Genomic DNA, 16713 nt, shown 5'->3' on the forward strand with positions numbered 1-16713 from the left:
TGATCAATGGCTTGATGTCTAGTTGGTAGCCTATATCAAGCAGAGTGCCCCAGGTCCTGGATCTGGTTTTGTTCAACATCTTCATTAATGATCTGGATGACGCGATGGATTGCACCCTCAGCGAGTTTGCGGATTACACTAAGTTGGGGGGAGAGGTAGATACACTGGAGGGTAGGGATAGGGTCCAGAGTGACCTAGACAAATTGGAGGATTGGGACAAAAGAAATCGGATGAGGTTCAACAAGGACAAATGTAGAGTCCTGCACTTAGGATGGAAGAATCCCATGTACTGCCAGAGGCTGGGGACCCACTGGCTAAGTGGCAGTTCTGCAGAAAAGGACCTGGGGATTACAGTGGATGAGAAGCTGGGTATGAGTCAACAGTGTGCCCTTGTTGCCAAGAAGGCTAACGGCATATTGGGCTGCATTAGTAGGAGCATTGCCAGCAGACTGAAGGAAGTGTTATTAGCTTTGCCCGTTACTTTGGGGTATGCTCATTTATTAGGGTTATCTTCTCGGGGTGGGGGTCTGTACTTCTATCAATGTACTGCTTGTGTCACTTGTGTTCTTATACGGAGCTCTACTTTTCCCTGCTGCAAGTTCCCTCCCAATGCAGCTATCCTGCAGGATCTAGGTTCCCCAGGCCTGGGTTTTTCCAGCCCCAGAATCAGATGAACATACACACATATATTAACAGAGCGCATCTGAGAGGAACGGATTAATCAGCACTCCCAAGATGACTCCTTATATGTCCCTGGACTCAGTAGGCTGGGTCGAACAGCACCTCCAAGCTGTCACCCTTATATGCGATGGGCACCGCACCGGAATAGAGTACGCTTGAGCAGGCTGGGTCAAGCAGCACTTTCAAGCTGCCACCCTCATATGTCCCAGGTTCAGCGCTTCCCTATCCCCACTTTCACATTGTAATTGTTCTGGTAGTAAACCACTTGATGAACAAACCTCAAAGGATTTTTGAGCACTGCAGGGATCATTTAGCTTAGGTACGAGGAGCCTTGCTGCAGAGCGAATGAGGAAACCCAAAAACACCCACAAGGGGGAGAGAGAGTGAGAGAGAAGCAACCAGCTTAATCATGAAAGTTATTTATTGCTTACCACAGGGGAGCCAAACAAACAAAACAGTTATAATATTAAATCTAACTTAAATTTGAGTATAAAAGTCAGGTTTAGAAAACTATAACTCATCACACAAGTCAGGGTAAGAAGGCTATACCTAGAAAGAGAGAGAGTGAGAGAGCTGGGTTCTCACCACTCCGTGAAGCTTGAATCGATCAGGGGTTCCAGGTGGTGGTGGTAGCTGAGGGTCCGGAGTGCTGGAGACAGGCAGAGCCCCCAGCACAACCAGTCAGGAGAAGATGAAGTCCCAATGGAATTGATGCAGATTTTGGATCCAGGCATCAGAACACTTACTTGAGCATGGGTAGGGATTTTTTATAGAGAAATAACAATGGTTCAAGGGAGAACACTAGATTTGTTAATGTGTAAACTGATGGCTCAAGGGAGTATACCAAAATTGTTTTGTTCAGGCTAGACAATGGGAGCTGATTATTCCTGACTATGGGCGGTGTTTCTTGAAGGGAGCTCACAATACAATTAGGGAGCTTCACTATTTTGGATACCAATAAAGAATTTATTAATAGAATTGGTCTGATAAATACTGAGCTGGGTGTGTGCAGGCATGAGTTATCATAGAATCATAGAAGATTAGGATTGGAAGAGACCTCAGGAGGTCATCTAGTCAAACCCCCTGCTCAGCAGAATAGAGGGGAATAAGCACTTCCCTTGATCTGCTGGCAATGCTCCTACTAATGCATTAACATCTGGAGCAGAGATCCCCATCATGCAGTGCTTCCCTGCTTTTCTGGTCCCAGAGTTCTGTGTGGTTCTTGTCTTGGAATCTCTGTTCTCCATTTTGTATGCTAATAGAGATGCCTCCTTGTCCCATCTTCGATGCAAATAAGGCTAAGGGAGTTTCCTTAATCCTGTCACCCTTATCCCAGTGGTTTAGGTGTGTCTCCCACTGCCTTTTCATTGCTTTTTGTAAGTCTTTCTTCTGATCAGTTTTGGTTCAAGCAGAGGCTGGGGGAAGGAAGATCTTTTGTGAGTTACACAGGCTGGGTACTATGCCCTGGTTCCCCAAGAACACAGAGCTGCTAGATAACAGAAGTCATTATTCCCCTCTATTCTGTACTGGTGAGGCCACATCTGGAGTATTGTATCCAGTTTTGGGCCCCCCCACTACAGAAAGGGTGTGGACAAATTGGAGAGAGTCCAGCAGAAGGCAATGAAAATGATTAGGGGGCTGGGGCACATGGCTTATGAGAAGAAGCTGAAGGAACTGGTCTTATTGAGTGTGCAGAAGAGAAGAATGAGGGGGGATTTGATAGTACCCTTCAAGTACCTGAAGGTGGGTTCTAAAGAGGATGGAGCTAGGCTGTTCTTACTTTTGGCTGCTCGCGCTGCTGCAGCGCTGCGGCAGCTGCCAGCGCTGGCGCTGCTAAGTGTAGTCAAAGCGCAGCTGGGAGAGAGCTCCAGCGCTGTCCGCGTCAGCCTCCTGTGGGAATAGCGGACGGCGCTGGGAGCGAGGCTCCCAGCGCTGGGGCTTGCTTGAACTGGGGGCTTTGGCGCCGCGCAATTTGCAGCGCTGCAGAGGGTGTGTTTTCACACCCTGCTGCAGCGCTGCAAATTTGTAAGTGTAGCCAAGCCCTTAGTGGTGGCAGATGACAGAACAAGAAGCAATGGTCTCAAGTTGCAGGGCAGGAGGTCTAGGTAGGATATTAGGAAAAACTATTTCACTAGGAGGATGGTGAAGCACTGGAATGGGTTACCTAGAGAGGTGGTAGAATCTCCATCCTTAGAGGTTATTAAGGCCCAGCTTGACAAAGCCCTGGCTGGGATGATTTAGTTGGGGTTAGTCCTGCTTTGAGTAGGAGGTTGGACTAGATTACCTCCTGAGGTCTCTTCCAACCTTAATCTTCTATGATTCTATGACTCCTGCAGACACCTTCAGGGATGGAGTTTCACTGAGAGTCCATTCAGCAAGAAGTCTATAGGGCAAAAATCCAGCCTATCCCAAATGCTTTCGAGATGCATAGAAGGAGGGGCAAGCACTCAAGCACCTGAAACCTGGATTATCAAGGGCTTTATATACAGTCAGAAAAACCTTCAGTTAAATCTGTTTCCTTATTAGAAACCAGTGTAGATGGCAGATATTCACAGATTCTATTGTTCCTATACCAAGGAGAAAATGGCAGCCACATTATGCAACTGTTGCATCATATTAATCAGTTTCTAGAGAAGCCCTGTTTGGAACAAATTATGATAGTTAACGCACACATGTGAATGACCATAACGATGTCTGTGTTAGAGAGCAGACAATAGATGTTCCACAGAACCCCGAAATGGCAATAGCCATTATAGAATATTATTGCAAAATGAGCTTCCAGGCTGCGAGCAATCTAGAACAGGGGTAGGTAACCTATGGCACGCGTGCCGAAGGTGGCATGTGATCTGATTTTCAGTGGCACTCACGCTGCCTGTGTCCTGTCCACTGGTCCGGGGGGGCTCTGCATTTTAATTTAATTTTAAATGAAGCTTCTTAAATATTTTGAAACCTTATTTACTTTACATACAACAATAGTTTAGTTATATATTATAGACTTATAGAAAGAGACCTTCTAAAAAGGTTAAAATGTATTACTGGCACGCGAAACCTTAAATTAGAGTGAATAAATGAAGACTCGGCACACCACTGCTGAAAGGTTGCCGACACCTGATCTAGAATGAACCCTGCCTTCTGAGCCAGACTCACAAGCAAAGGCTTTGTCCTATGAAAAACAGCAGTAAATTCACTGCTTTTAGTGTCCTTTGTTTACTGAAAGTCTGAAAAAAGGAAAGCATTTTGCCTCGCTGCTGAATATATTAAATATAAAGTTAGCAAGTCTTGCTAAAATTAATAAGTTCTTTAAAGGCAAGTTGATATGCATAATACTTTAGCCTAATTTCTTCAATGCCACACCATAATTTTTTCTGAGTTACTACTCTTTCCAGAGCTAATCCATATTTATTTGCTTTCTTTGAAATGTTACCATGCTCCATATGGCCAGCTAAATGGATGGAATTAAAGAATCCTAATGCAACGAAGAAGATGGCACGGAGCAGAGGAGTTTGATATGTTAGCTGCTCTGAAGCATTTGTGGAATGGATTATACAGAGAAGTGGTTGCAACTTTTTCAAAACAAAACTATGTTTCCAGTAATGAGTGTTTAAGGAAGATTTTTGGGGGGTGGAGTATTTAAACTGTGACACGCTCTGAGAGCTGCATGGAATAAAAAGTCTGCTCAGGATAGCCAGAAGTACCATACAAGTGAAGCCATGTATATATAATGGTTAAGACTATGATTTAGTCGCGGGTATTTTTAGTAAAAATCACAGACAGGTCATGGGCAATAACCAAAAAGTCACGGCCAGTGACCAGACCGTGACTTTTACTAAAAATACCCCTAACTAAATCTTACCTGCTGAGGGGGAGAGGCAGTGCTCCAGTGGAGGCTGCTGCTCCTGGGCGTGGGGGGCAGCCCAGGGCTCCGCCGCCGCTGCTCCAGGCAGGGGGCAGCCTGTGGCCCCACCACTGCTGCTGCTCCTCCAGGCGGGGGCGGCCTGTGGCACCACTGCTGCTCCTGGACCACTACTCCAGGGCAGTGCCCCAGTTGCCTGGGGCCACTGGAGCAGCAGCTGGGGCTGGCCCCAGGGCCACCCCAGCTGCTCGGGTAGCCCTGGGGTCAGCTTCACCAGCTGCTGAAGCTGCTGAAGTCCTGGAGGTCCTGGAAAGTCATGGAATCTGTGACTCCTGTGACCTCCATGAAAGATTTGCAGCCTTAATAATGGTTGGCCCAAGGGTCAGATGAGAGACAAGGAACTGTTACATAAAACAGTGTGGGTGAGGTAATAGCTTTTATCATACCAACTTCTGTTGGTGAGACACAAGCTTTTGAGCTGACATGGAGCTCTTTTTCGAGGGACCATTCAAGGTGAAGTGATCCTTTAACACCTCTCCAGTCATAGGGAGAAAAGGAAAAAAGCTTGGAGAAGAGTTAAGTGGGTTATAGATTGCTGTAATAAGCCATAATTTCAAGGTCTCTATTCACACCAGGATTTCTAGTATCTAGCCAAGTTATGAATTTAAGCTCCCAGGCTCATCTTTTGAAGGTATTGTGCAAGTTTCATTTGAGGATGAGAACTGTGTTTTAAATCATTTCATTACCCGGTAAAGTTACCTTCCATCCTAATTTTTGCAGGTGTGATTTTCTTACTTGTTTTTATAAATAAAATTCTTCTTTTAAGAACCTCATTGATTTTCAGTGTCCTAATAACCCAGGGGTTTGGTCTGTGCTCACATTGTAACCAATTGGTTAGTATATTATTCTCAAACCTCCCCAGGAAAGGGGGTGAAGGAGCTTGGGGGAATATTTTGGGGGGAATAGGGACTCCAAGTGGCCCTTTTCCTGAATTTTTGTCTAAATCACTTGGTGGTGGTAGCAATACCATCCAAGGACAAGGAAAGAATTTGTGCCTTGAGAAAGTTTTTAACCTAAGCTGGTAGAAATAAGCTTAGGGGGTCTTTCATGCAGGTCCTCACATCTGTACCCCAGAGTTCAGAGTGGGGAGGGAACCCTGACAACATCCTTGCAAGAGTAAAACTATAGCTTCTTTGTAAACATCACTATTCATGAAACTTAGTATTAATCAGTCATGGTTTGACAGGAAAAGGAAATTACAATCCATAGAATAACATAAGTACTGCTTAAGAAACAAAGCCTTATAGTCACAGATGGGCTACATACCTCAAAACAAAAGAGGGGAAACAGTATATGATTAGAGTTTATTCAGACCCAAAAACTATTTTAAAAGGAATTCAGTGTACCTGAAGCTTATAGAATATAATATACATTAAGATGGTGTTAAGAGAAAATGCAAAGGACATTGTGAAACAGATGTTTAGATCCTGCCTAATTTTGGAGAGCTGGAGGATTAAAAACGGAGTGGAAGAGTGACAGATGACTGCCCTTATTCCAGATTCTACGTAAGACTTGTGTACGTGTTCAACTTCACGCATGGAGTAGTCCTATTAAAATTAATGGGACAGTGACTGGTTATGTGCTTTAATAAAGTTAAGCATGTGCTTAAGTCTTCATATTGGGGCTTTACTGACCTCCCTCTCCTCTTCGCATCAGCAAATGGGAAAGGCATCTTGCCCTTTGTTGGCACAGCTGCCAGACTCCACTCACAGCTCCCATCCGATAAGAAGCATGTGGATGAAATCCTTCTATGTGAAATTCTGCTCCTCTGGCTCAGGTTGGGGTGCGGATCTTTGGCCAGAGGCATTTGACCCATAACCAGTTTCACAGGTTTGGCCCTAATATGGCTTAAAAGAACCTCTCCTGCTAATGGTTAAAGCTACATTGTATACGTGGTAATGATGGCTACAATGATCCAAGCCACATGATGCAGAGTCTTCTCAGGCCTGGTCTACACTGCGGGGGGGGGTCGATCTAAGGTACGCAACTTCAGCTATGCGAATAGCGTAGCTGAAGTCCAAATACCTTAGTTCGAATTACTTACCCGTCCTCACGGCGCGGGATCAACGTCCGCGGCTCCCCCGTCGACTCCGCCACCGCCGTTCGCGGTGGTGGAGTTCCGGAGTCGACGGGAGCGCATTCGGAGTTCAATATATCGCGTCTAGATGAGACGTGATATATCGAACTCTGATAAATCGATTGCTACCCGCTGATATGGCGGGTAGTGAAGACGTACCCTTAGTACTTCATTGTTTCTACAGAACTGCTCAGATCTACAGATTTTCAAACAGATACATACTGCACAAACCCACTAAGTATACATCTGAGTGCAAAAGCTCCACTGGTTATGTATTCAATTGTTAAGGGTGAAATGCTTGTTTTTTTAATTAGAAAAAATGTTGCTGATTAAAGGAATGTTAAAGGTGGTAGAGTCATGGAAAAGTGAAAGGGTCTTAAAGGTAACATGCAAAGGGGAAAAAATGATTCCCCAATCCCCTTCTGTGAGGTGTCCAAAGCGGGCTTGAAAGATGTTTTCTTTTTGCCTTTTAAATAATAATTAAAAAAAAAACTCACTTCCCTGTTTTTGCTGGAGGATTCCTTAAAGGATTGGAGAATTGGAGTGAGACCATTCTCTCAGTCCTCAGTTAAAGGACAGGTATGCTGAATCATTAACAAAGAGCTTTTCCTCCAGGTGTTGGTCATGTGTTTGGTTTAAAATGATATTAACAGAACACAAGGTTATGAATAGTTTGACTAAAATCCCTCCCCCTCCCTCCTTCAATCTACAATTCTGGTCTCCATTTCTCATTTCCTGTGATGATATAATCCTACTAGTTCTTCAGTCTTCCAGGGAGGCTCCAGCAAAACCTTAAAAGTTAAAATGTATCTAATGAAATGCCCTTACAGAACTTCTTTGCATATCATACAAGCAAAACAAAAACCTTTGTATACCTTTATTTATGAGCAATTATTTTGTGAATAACAGAAATCATAGCAGATTTCTTTACATCAGTATTTATAAACAATACCAAAAACAAATAATGGGACAGATTCTGACTGACACCCAGCCCCTGGGCAGAGCCTGAATGGAAGCCACCAGATCTCCTTAGCTGGGGATCACTCTGGTAGCCATATATGGTTCATACACACCACTTCCCAGCCTCAGTCTAGAGGCAAAGAAGGCATTGGCCACAGCACACTGTAGTCTAGCAATCTACAGATGGTGGACAACCCCTTAGGGTTGCTACCATTTTGTGTACTTTAGAGCAGATCCTATGTTGCTCTAAATTAAAATAGGGCCAAGACTTTGCATCAAGCCAGCCCTAGAATCCATGCAGCTGTAACTGGTTCCTTTGCACTTTCTGTCTCAGCTGCACTCAGGAAACAGGGAGCAGCTGAAAAATCTACTGTAATATACGCAGTACAAATTCCCCCCACCCAGCCAGTGCTTAACTACTACCATAGGCATAATAGAAAAGGTCTAGATTTGATAGATACAAATTTCAGATAAATAAAATATGCAAACCTTATCTTAACAGTCTGTCTAGATTTAATAGAAACTCTCTTCAGTCCATCAACACTTAGAGATGTTTGTGTTTTCAGTATGTTGGATTTTTCAGCCATCAGTCCTTGGGCTTTCAAACTAGGCCTTGTACAAAGTGCTTTCACCTGACTGGGTTTCTGCAGGAGTTCTGAGTAAAGGCAGTATCCAGTACTACTCCTCTGAATATCCCCCCTCTGAATTCATAGCCAAACTCAACATTTGTGGCCTCGGGCCAACCACCTCTGAATAAACTTCTAACAGTTTAGCCCTATTACCAGCCTTCCTCCAAACAATGATGTACAAAATGCAATGTAGCGTTACCATGGTGATGACATCACCATTGCCATATCATTGTAGGACTGAGGATGCCAGCTTTACAACACTGAATGGAAGTTTTTAAAATGCTGGGGAAAGCGACTGTGTTTTAACTATACCAGAGTATTTCTGTGTAGTAACCAGGTTCCTCAACACATTAGTATTTATAATACATGTTGGAACTAATATTTGAAAATTATTAATATGGGAAATCACCATTTTAACCATAAATTCCTTTATTCAATCCAAAGGCCAAATGGTACATTATGCAATAACTCTAAACATGTCTAAGCCTAAAAATAAGCAGTCACTACAGCCAATACAGTAACAAAGTATTCATAAGCATGTGATCAATATACGTACAAAGAGGCCAGACCTAAGGATGACCGTCTCATTCTGGTGTACTCCAACATGATCAGGTAGGGTCTGACAAAGAACATTCAGATTTATGGCTCTCTTTCTACCCTTCATCTAACTTTAGCAAAAACCCAGTCTGAAGCAGTTTATTCTTGCTTCTTTTCTTCCTCAAAGGCCTTCCTTTCTGATCTTCTCTTCCCTCCCCCTGCTTACCAGCAGAACAAGAGGGAAGGTTTAGGCCTGTTTCTTTTAAGGCAGTTTTTCTTTGTCTTGTTACTGCAACTCTTTATTTTATTAGTTACATCCTATATATGTACTTCCCCATTACAAGTAATACTGCTTATTATTCTAAGGACTTTCTTTTACTTGCTGGTTGGAGCCTTCTCCCTACTAGCCACAAACTATAAAGTAAATGTTATTTTCTCACAATATACTGAAGTTCAGTTTGGAAAAGTAACATTTTGTCCTTGACATTCCACAAGGATTTTTTCTGTACTCTGCACTGAGCTAGTTGAGATAGTAGCCCTCTGTGTCTTGTCCTGTTCCAGGCCCCTCGACCTCTACTGGCTGCAATACTTCCACAGCTCGCCCACACCGCAGCAGAAGCCCTGGCCCAATGTACCTTCACGGACCGTTCCAAGAGGAAGCGTTTCCATGATGAACTTATGGTTGAAGTTCTGGACAGGGCCAACAGTCTGGTCCAGTGCCAAGAGAAAGGGACTTGCAGCTAAAGGAGACCAGAAGAAAGACTCAGGCTGGTGGCACACCTTGAGGATGTGATTTCAGCGTGGGAGCAGGCACTCGATTCACAGCTCCTGGAACAGGAATGGCAGTTAAGGGAGGAGCTCAGAGCTCAGCAGAAAGAGCTGTTTGAGAGGCTGATATCACTAATGGCTGCAGGAGTATTGGCTCTTGCTGCATCATCCATACCATGGCTTGAGTCCCCTGTGTGGTAGGATGCAGTCCAGAAACAGCTTGGAAAACTCCATGGCTGGGTTGCCCATGCAATCAAACCCCAGGAGTGGCTGGGCAGAGCAACTTTATCCCATGCAGCCCTCCATATTGACCCCCTCTCCTGGGGTTGCCTCCATCCCAACCTGGGCACCAAGTGCACAACAAATGGGGAAAGAAAGAAAAAAAGAACGGGGGGCAGGGGACATGCAATGGTAGGATGTTTCTGTCTTGCACGTGGTTTCACTGTTTGCATTATTCATGCACTTTGTTTTTCTGTTTTGTTTTTTTGTTGTTTTTGTTTTTTAAGAGACTGTTGTTACTGGTGTTTTCAGTGTGGTAATGTCAGCTGGCCTGCCTGGCAGTGGGTGAATGTTGTATTTTTCCAATACATATTTATAAATAAATGTTTTTCTAATTAATCAAGAAAGTTTATCACTGTATCACATCATACAATCTGTATTTAAAATAATAAAGGTGAACACATGGTCAGGGACAATTAGGAATTAGTATGCAAACATTGTTTCTCCATATATTTATTTCAGTGGTTCTCAAACTTATTTGATCAATCCCCCTTTCTTTGTGTCTGTAATCATTTACATGCCCCCTAAGTACATGCTGCCATCCAGCTGCAAAGGCAAAGTGGAGAGCAGTGGCTGCCAGCTGAGCGCCCAGCTCTGAAGGCAGCACCATGTCAGCAGCAGCACAGAAGTAATGGTGGCAATGTGAAAAGGGATATTTGTCAAATTCCCACATCTCCCTTAGCAGGCCCGCCCCATAGTTTGAGAACTGCTGATCTACATCAATCCATACTATGATCCACACCACATTTATAAGTATATTGCATGGCAATCAACACCCACCTCCCCAAGCATTGAAACCCACCACAATCAATGAGCCCATCTCCATCTCGCACAAACACATTCATATAGGTACTATTTCCCCCACTTCCATTGGGCCAGGCAAGTCCATAACATGGGAGCACAAAGCATCCCTGACGTCTATTGCCCAGGTGCATCTAGCTCCAGATGTGCTAGGTGGACTTTCTGACTTAGTGTACCAATTCAGTGGCCCCTTGTTGTCATGGGTCCATTCAGCAGAAAGTGGCTCACCTCTGGCTTCACAAAGATTGTAAAGAATACAGCAAGCCACAGTAAGGCAGGCAGCATTGATGGCACTGGAATCCAAATGGGTCTGTAGACATCTCCAACAGGATTTCACTGTGCCAAAAGCACATTCAACAACCATTCTACATCTGCTGAGAGTGTAATTAAACCTTCTTTTGCCAGGGCCTCTTAAAACAGGATACAGTTTCAAAAACCAAGATTTATGACCGCATCTTTTGGTGGGAATAGTGTCTGAGCCTGTCCATAAATATAGACTACAATGGGCAAAAAACTCTGTCATCATGAACTTCCCCAGTCCAACCCATGTTGACATTAATAAATCTCCTTCTGTGGTCCACAAGGACCTGCATAACAATGGAGTAGTACCCTTTGCAGTTTAAGTACTCATGAGTCCCATCAATGACACAGTTAGGAAACTACATTCTCTCAAAGCCAGCAATTACTACAGCAGTGGTTTTCAAACTGTGGGTTGCGACCCAGTACTGGGTCGCGCAATGTAAGGCACTGGGTCGCGGCAGATCTGGTCAGCACCGCCAACCGGGCCATTAAAAGTCCCATCGGTGGTGCTGCTTGGCTAAGGCAAGCTAGTCCCTACCTGTTCTGACACCGCACTGTGCTCCGGAAGCGGCCAGTAGCAGGTACAGCTCCTAAGCGGGGGGACCATGGGACTCTCCGTTCTGCTCCTACCTGGAGCACTGACTCTGCACTCCCATTGGCCAGAAACCGGCCAGTAGGAGATGGAGGGGGCGGTGCCTGCGGGTGAGAGCCACGTGGGGCCGCTTGCGTGCCTCCGCCTAAGAGCTGGACCTGCTGCTGGCGGCTTCCAGGGCGCAGCATGGTCCGCGGTACCAGGACAGGCAGGAAGCCTGCCTTAGCACCCCCACTGCACCGCTGACCAGGAGCTGCCTGAGGTAAGCCTGTGCCTCAACCCCATGCCCCAATCCCCTGCCCCCCCAAACCTGGAGCCCCTTCCTGTACATCAAACCTCTCATCCCTGGCCCCCACCCCAGAGCCTGCACCCCCAGCCAAGAGCCCTGACCCCCTCCAGCACCTCAATCCCCTGCCCCAGCCCTGAGCCCCCTCCTTCATCCCAAACCCCTCATCCCCATCCCACACCTCCAGCCCAGATCCCTGACACCCCAGCCTCCTGCCCCAGCCCAGAGGCCCCTCCCACACCCTGAACCCCTCATTCCTGGCCCCATCCTTCAGCCCTGCACACAACCCTCTGCCCCAACCCTGAGCCCCTCCCACACCCCAAACCGCTCATCCCCAGCTCCAATCACGGTCACGGGCATCAATAATTTTCTTCAACTGGGTCACCAGAAAAAAAGTTTGAAAACCACTGTTCTACAGGATGGTCTTTTATGCCCACCACCTTGGGGTAAACCACATTCAAGCCTGGATTAGAAAAATTTTAATCTAGGGTTAACAACCTGTGTTAATGCTTAAGCCCTGGGTTCTCTAACTCAGGGTCAGATGACTCAAGTCCCATGAACTCGGAATTTACATTGCAATGTAAACATACCCCTTGTGTCCAGACCTGGTTTTTGGACTTCTTATGGCTTGCTTTCACTTAGCAAAAATATGTGTTCTGAATTTCTGTTAAAATGACACATTCACTAGGAATTTACCATGTGTTAGCTAACATGAGTTCGCTTTTTTTCCTAGTGAAGATGAATACACAAAGCCTGTGGACATGGGCTTCCCTCTTTTAGGGAACTAGAAAGGAGAATACAAATCTCAGCTTTAATATTTTTAGACAAAATATCCAACCCTTTTCTTTGCACAGATATCCTGGAAAAATATTTTTTCATAAATCAACACAATCTGGTCACAGATCAAAATACTTTGCAAAAGCATTCTCAGGGCAGTGCAGCTCACTGCAGTGCCACAAACCTGGGGTGTTCTGCCACATGTTGTCAGGGACAGGGCTGGCCCACAACATTTTGGCACCTGAGGAGGGGAGCTCAAATGACACTCCCATGACCCATCGCTTGGCCCAAAACTTTGAAAGGTTCAATTCTGCCTTCTTCCTGTTCTACTCCTCTCATGGTACTGCTCTGTTACCTACCCCAATAAGGGAGAACCAACAACTTAAAATGCCTTGTTCAAAAATTTTAAGTAACACTTAACTTTGAAACGCCTGAACAGCAAATGTAACTTTTCTTGTCTGCATAGTAAACACTGGCATTTTTATCTGTCTGAATAATCAAAGTGGTGCTTTCCGTGCCTTCTTGGTTGCAAAGATTTGAACTGCTTCCTGCTGAAGGTCCACAGTCAGGGCCAGTTCATGCTCTATTGAGATGGTTGCAAGGCCGACCAGCCTCTCCTGTGTCATTGTGGAGTGTAGATGTGTTTTTATTAACTTCAGCTTGGAGAAGCTGCATTCTCCACTGGCCACTGTTATAGGAAGTGTTAGAAGTATGTGCAGAGCAACAAAAGCATTTGTAAAGAGGGTGGTCATCTTATTTGTGCATATATATTTCAGAACAGCCTTTGGAGTTGATCCTGTTGAAATGTATCTTGAAAGGGCTTTCAGTTCATCACTCGCATCAATATTGTGCATGTCATTATGTGTCAACACTGTCTCTAGTGCCCTGCATTGCTGATGTAGGTCTTCTTCAGGTATAGTGAGGAGTTTTGGAATATCATACAACATCCCCAATATACTGCTGTGTTCCTTGAGCTGCATGAAATGTTCTTCAACTTATTGTATTGCACAATTTAGCACCTGGTTAAAGAATTCAACTTTGAATTATTGTTTGGGGTCTCTTATGGGGTTATCCTGTGCTTGTAATCAAAATGTCTTCTTCTTCGGTGACTCTTGTATTCTTGAATGGGTGGGAAAATAGCTTCAGTGTGAAGTTCCTCTGCCAACTTCTGTGCACTCTTCAGAATGTTTTGAATTCCCTCATCTGACCGGTAAGACTGTAGGTATGACTTTGCTTTGTTCAGTTGTTCCATTGCTCCAGATATATCAAGGTCAACACCTTGGAGTCTCTTGCTTACAACCTTTATTTCAAACAGTATGCCATGCCACAACACTAAGCCACACAGAAATTTGAAGTTATGTATATTTCTGGTGATTCCATTTCCCTCTGCCACTGTTCTCCCATGAACAGTTCCTGTCATAGCATTATCCTCCATAATGGCAACTATGGCATCATCTATCTTCCCAATTTGGTGTTTGATAGGCTTTATCGCCTCCACTCAACTTTCCCATTGTGTGGTACTCAGTGGTTTCAGTGTCAGAGAGGATGTACTTAGATGTTGCTTCAAAATTTGCCATCAATGAGTTGATGCAGAGAAAAATACATAAATGCTTTGAATTACATAAAAAAAATCAGCAGTGTCACTAGAAGCTGAACTGCATCACTGACCACCAAGTTCAATGAATGAGAACTGCATGGGACAAAAAATGCTTGAGGGTTTAACTCTCAGATCCGTGTCTGCACTACTCTGTTCTTTCCTCTCATGTTGGCACTATTATCATAGCCCTGACTTCTCATGTCAGCTATCACAATTCCTGTATCTTCCAGCTTTTTAAGAAGCACATTTGTCATACCAGATCCTGTAGCATCATCAGTGTCAATAAATTCTAGAAAATGCTCTCTGACAGTCACCATTGCGGGGACATTTTCACTAGGTTCCGTTGGTCTTACAAAACGCACCATTAAAGTAATTTGTTCCATATGGCTGATGTCACGTGTGCAGTCCAGAATAACGGAGACTTCAGATCTGCCACAATCTTCTGTTTGACTTTTATTGCTAGTAACTGTATGGTCTCATTTTGAATTGTTTTTCCAAGGTAGTGGTGTGTTTACATTTCTTGGGTGGTGACTCTTCATAGATGCTCCTGGAGTACAGCATCAAACTCAGCCATCAGCTCCACAATTATAAGGAAGTTTCCATTGTTTGGCACATACAGCTGATCTGAAGTGCCACACAGTGCTAGGTTTTGGGTATCAAGCATTCTCACAATGGCAATGAGCCTTTTCAGAACATTTTGCTGGTAAAGAGACTCTGATGCAATCTTCTCCTGATGCTGATCATCTATGGTGGCCTTTAATCTTAGTCTTATCTCAAGATCTTTCCACCCATGGAATACTCTCTGGTGATTTGCTGCCTTATCATGGCATGCCAGGTTTCTAGCCAGATTTTTCCAGTTCTTTGTTCCTGTAGAACCCAATGTGGCTGGAACATTAGACTGGAAGAGTTTGCAACAAAAACAGTATGCAGCATTCTGGGTTTTTGAGTCCATAAGCCATGGCCTCTCCATTTTGTCACCATTGGGGATTTCATGCCAGCAATGTGTTGGATGGAAACTTCTGTTTTCATTGTCTTTGGGGCTCATGAAGTGTTTCACTTGCTGTGGCCCATGCAGTACAAGGAAGTCCCTCAGGCTACTGCTCAAGTGGGTCCACAGTCCTGGATCATCTAGACTTAAGGAACTAAACTCAGCAGCAGCTGTTTGTTGCGCCTCCACCACACTCTTCTCTGATCTACACTTTTCTTCAGGAATGTGCATGGTTACATCCATTTGAGATGGAGATATGGATGCTGCAGTAGCTGCCAGATCACCTGCACTCTGACTAACTGGAAGATCAGGCATCTCCTCACCACTCACATCCTCACTGGGGCCGGAAGGCTCACCGTGAACATTTGTGTCTATGTATCTCAGGAGAGCTCCTTCCTGCTTAGATAGAAAAGCTTCCTTTGCTTTCTTTCTTTTTGTTAATGCTGCCCCAGAGGGGCGTTTTCTTCTTTCACTCATGACTGCTGTTCTGTGCCAGCTATAGCGGCTCTCAACACTCAGTTGGAGGGGACAAATAAGTAGGCTGGTAGCAGGGCCTGAGTGAGGGAAGATATCAGTGTCTTAAGGGCCTAACAGGCTCCCACTACATCAGTTGACTGCCTGTTCTCCTCAAGTGGGTTCAGGGAAGCAGCAAGAAACAGGAAGCTCTCTGAGAAGCTGGTGTTAATCAGTCCAGGCTCCTGGGGGTGCTAGAAAGGTACATAAGAGGTTCCTCCTCTCTCTCCCTGCAGCTCCTGCTGCTTTCTGTTATTCCCTCTCATCTTTTCTCCTCCCTGCCGGTTGTCTCTTGTGCCCTCCTTTCTCCAGCACAGCACATCACCATCTCTGTGCATCTAGAGCAGAAAGAATACATATGCACCAGCAGCAGACACAGTTTTCTACACTCTGGGTCCTAGGGGTGCCCCCCCCAGTTTGGCACCTGAGGCAGGTGCCTTAGGGTATGTCTTCACTACCCACCATATCGGCGGGTAGCAATCAATTTCTCGGAGTTCTCCGAACGTGCTCCCGTCGACTCCAGAACTCCACCACCACAAACGGCGGTGGCGGAGTCGACGGGGGAGCCGCAGACGTCGATCCCGCGCCGTGAGGACGGGTAAATCGAACTATAGAGCACTTCAGCTACGCTATTTGCGTAGCTGAAGTTACGTACCTTAGATCGACCCCCCCAGTGTAGACCAGGCCTTAGTTTACCTCATGGTAAGGCCAACCTTGGCAGAGATCATGATATGGGCCATGTGATCTAGTAGTTAGTCAGAAAAATGAAGTGGGAGTCAGCACCAAAGTTCAGAGGTGGAGTCAGAAACTAGAGAAAAGTACAGGGCTGGAGCAGACCAGAGCTGGACAAGAACAAGGCAGGACCAAAACTGGGAACAAGGAACACAGTAGTGTTGATTACAGCAGTGGGGCATAAGTATTGAGTTGCAGCTCTTAAATGCAGCTCTTAATCAGGTGATTCTGCTGCAGCCCAGCTGGCTCATTTCCCAGCCTGAGTTAGCTAGCCTTAGGCTCA

Source organism: Mauremys reevesii, linkage group 1 (assembly GCF_016161935.1).
Source record: "Mauremys reevesii isolate NIE-2019 linkage group 1, ASM1616193v1, whole genome shotgun sequence".
Classification (NCBI taxonomy): domain Eukaryota; kingdom Metazoa; phylum Chordata; order Testudines; family Geoemydidae; genus Mauremys; species Mauremys reevesii.